Below are 4,188 nucleotides of genomic sequence, written 5' to 3' on the forward strand. Positions count from 1 at the left end.
GTTTTGTTTGTTTGTTTGTTTTTTTGCTTGTATTTGCAAAACTGAAATGGAATGAACAACAAATTGCAACTACTGAAATGAAATTGCAGAATTGAAATGAAAGCAAGAAAATGACTAATCTACTTTGCTGAAATGGAAATTGTAGAATTGAAATGAATGTAAGAAATGACTAATCTACTTTTTCTGAAATGGAAATTGCAGAATTGAAATGAAAGCAGGAAATTACTAATCTACGTTTGCTGAAATGAAAATTGCAGAATTGAAATGAAAGCAAGAAATGACTAATATACGTTTGCTGAAGTGGAAATTGCAGAATTGAAATTAAAGAAGGAAATGCCTAATCTACTTTTACAGAATTGAAATTGTAGAATTGAAATGAAACAACTACTCTACTTTTGCTGAAATAAACTACTTAGTAGAATGTTGCAGTAGAAAATAGAAGAAAAGCAGTAATAACAAAATACTCTAACGCTTCCTCGGCAACAGCGCCAAAAAGATGGTGAGCACCAGTATTGCAGCAATAATGTTGCAACTCCTGGGGCTCCCTACTTTACTTCTATCAACCCGGTAGTTCATAACAAACTTGGAAGCGACAGTGCTGTATGCACAAGTACTAGCTCTTACTGGAGGCTGTCACTTGGTCAGCTGGTGCAAAATCACTAGGAGCTTAAGCCAACTTCTATTAATTCTTAGAAGAAGCTTTTAACTGTGATGAAAGAAAGCTAACTCTAAAGAGGCTATTCTACTTGGAAAAAGAGAAGGAAAACTAAAATGTAACGCAAACCCTAACAAACCCTAGCAAACCCTAATTTACCCACTAACCCTACTATTGCAGGAAAAGAGATCAAAACTAATGAAATGAGTACCATTGACTACTGAAAAAGTAAATTGCATTTATTCAAGCTACTTCTGAAAAGAAATGAGAAGAAAATATCTTTTTGTGCTTTTGAGTGTTTTTATGTGAAATTATTATGCTTGTGATTTATTTGGTTGTGATTGTGCAGAGGTTTGGTGGCGAAGGAAGGTGGAGTTGGCTTTTGCAGAGGTGGAGGAAGGTGTGGAGAGGTCCTAAGAAGACCCTAGTACCCTTATGAAGACTTCCATTGTGATCGGACTTCGAAAAATCACTCATAGGAAATTCTACAGGAGGCTGCAGGGGATCTACAGGAGGTTCTACAGGAGGATCTATAGGAGGATCTACAGGAGGAGGCTGAGAGCTATTTTTGGAGTCTTGAAGGTGGAAAAGTGATGGGAAAGGGTAACTGAAGGCTAGATGAAGGTGTTGAGGTGTCTGGAGCTGGTCAAGGAAGATCAAGAAAGAACATGATGGTTGGATTTGTTCAAATGGCAAGAAAGAAGCTTATGGAGAAAAACGCAGAAATTAGGGCAGATTGGTGAAATGTTGCGAATGACTTGGGAAATCTATGAGAAGTGAGTTGGTGTTGGCTGTTTTATGGATGTATGGTGAGATGAGGTGTCCTGCAAGAGATTTTCACATCTACTTACAAAAACTGATCAAAGAAAGAACTAACTATGCCATGAAAACAAAGATTTCTCTAGCTTGACCTAATTTCTGACCTACAAACAGAAAATGCTGAACAGTAACCTTTGAACAGAAAAGCATGCAGAGAGATCTATGGTAAAAGAACAAGAAATGATCTAGGCAACTAAATCTGAACCAATATCAATCTTTCCAAATCAAAGTATCACACTAGCAGTTGCATGGAAGAGCAAAAACTGTGTTTTTGGTGGCAGCAAGTAGTGCCTTAACCTCAAATCATAGTCCCAGGAAGGGAGAAAGGAGATCAGGGCCTGCTGTTGGCGTTTTTGAATCTTATTTTGTCACTGCGGTAACGTACTTGAGCAACTGAAACAAAAACAACTAACCAAACCATAAAAAGAAACCTAATATAACAAAGTAAAATGAATCTATGTAACATAAATTAACTCATGAACTGAAGCAAAAACATATAAGTACAAAGCAAGAGGTGCTGGGAAACTTGGGTTGGGCCCTAACCCAAGAGCTTTAGCCCTCTGAAAGAGATCAGTGCTGGCTCAAAAACCGTTTCATCTCCATTATCAAAAATAAAAGTCACATTACATAAATTGTTCTCAAAAGGAACTCGAAAATAAACTAAACAATGTTCTGCACAAAAGTGCGAAAATTCTACTAATCACTGGCTAACCTATTGAGGCTCTAAGCCCTCTTATTTATACAAATGGAGTCCTCCTAAAATCAAGGAACTTGACTTGGAGATAAACAACAATCCTACTTTACTTGCTCAGCTGTCCCTTGGATGCATCAATGTGGGCCTTTGTGCTTCGAGTTGCTGATGGAGGATTTGAGGAAAGGGGTCATAAATGAAGGAGACACCCCCCTACAAATCCTCTTCCCTGTTTTCCCGGAGGTTTGGCTGCCATTTGCTCATAAATCCCTTGACTTTGTCCAAAATTGACCAAAAAATCTGCATAAAGCACACATTAGACTACATGGTAGAATGACTAACCCAATTCAATCTATTAGCATAAATATATTCAAAAAAATGCAATAAACTAATGAGAATGGTGGATTAAGTCGAAATGAAAGGCAAAATGAGCCCATATAATTACCCATTTTTGGGGCTCATCACTTCCAACAAAAGGATAAAAAATTGCTTCCAAAAAAATAGGCTCAAACTCATGAAGCTATTCACATATGAACTGAGCAAGCTATTCCACCACCAAGATTAAGGATTATCATTGCAACTGCCAGGATGCATTCCAAGTTTTTAATGTGCCAGAGGATTCCCATGGTCTAACTTAGAAACAAAATATATAACAGTCTATGCCAAATATGTTTATGAAAAGACAAAAATATGACCAGTCTATGTCAATGAAATTGTTATAATAATTGTCATATATTCTTCAACACAAGATGGGCCATGTCCACAACTATTGCACCTTTCATCTCTTTCATAAATACTAACATGTATATGCAGACATTTCAAACATGCTGCTAGTGCTATGACACTTTTGCAAGCTTGGAATATGTTAGATAGAGTCTGAATAGTATGAGGGTGATTTTGAAGAGAGAGGGCTTATATCCAAGCCATGATTTACCCATGTAGTACCTAACTTGCAATCGAATTCACATAATCATGGGAGAGGAGAGGTGAAGTTTTTATAATGAGCTCAACTACATTGTTGGACTTTAACATTTTCAAATATGGAGATACATGTTCTGAATGAAAAACAAAGACATGCATACCTAAGCAAAATGAACCAACTTGTAACAACTCACCAGAGGATGGAACTTTTGAATTTGAATGGAAAGCTGATTCACATTCTGGAGTAGGATGCCATTGTCCTTATAGTTGATTAAAACCTGGGATTTCAATAGAAAATAAGGATTGTCCTGAAAAACAACCTATTACTCACGTGGAAAGCTTTAGTTAAAATTGGATTATGCAAAAAATTCATTTTCGAGTTTATACACTCATTAGAGTTGGATTATGTTACTTTAAGGCATGGCGTATGCACTCATTAGAGTTGGCTTATGTTACATTTTTGAATTTTTTTACCTTAATCTTTAAAATTTAGAAGAATGTGAAACAAATGGGTGGACCACCAAGTGACTTCAAATCCCTGCATTAGAATACAAAGAGTCAATGAGTTATGTATATAAATAGATGTATTTTTGGATGGTAAAATTTCTAGTGAATTGAATTTTGTGAGAACAAGTTCATGAATTTCCTAGCAAAGATAGAAAGAGGAAGAGGAGCAGAAGTGAAACATAATTGAGGAAGTAGAGGAGATAAACAACTGAAAATGGGACAGAGAAAGAATGTAGAACATAGACAAAGAGAAGGAAGAATTCAAAATTAAAAACCAGGTAAGTCAACGAAATAAAAATTTCATGTTTAAGGGGATTGATGTCTCCTTTTAGGTATAGCTTGAAAAAGAACTGTTTGGATCCTATATGAAGTGGTAGTGGGTGCTTCTAGAAAGTTGTAGATTGCAAAAGGAAAGAGAAGTTGAAGCCTCATGTAGGTAGAAGCCTGCAAATTTGATGTAAAAGAGGGAGTGGGTGCTTTCCTTTACATCATAACAAAAAATCGTGGTTTTCTCCATTTATGGGTTTCCACTTATATCTTGTTTTTACATGTGTTGCTTGTTTGTTTTCCTTTGAATTCATGTTTAATTGTTGAA

The sequence above is a fragment of the Pinus tabuliformis genome, chromosome 3_2 (assembly GCF_031772625.1).
Source record: "Pinus tabuliformis cultivar Carrire ecotype Pingquan chromosome 3_2, CPIR1, whole genome shotgun sequence".
In the NCBI taxonomy this organism is placed as follows: domain Eukaryota; kingdom Viridiplantae; phylum Streptophyta; class Pinopsida; order Pinales; family Pinaceae; genus Pinus; species Pinus tabuliformis.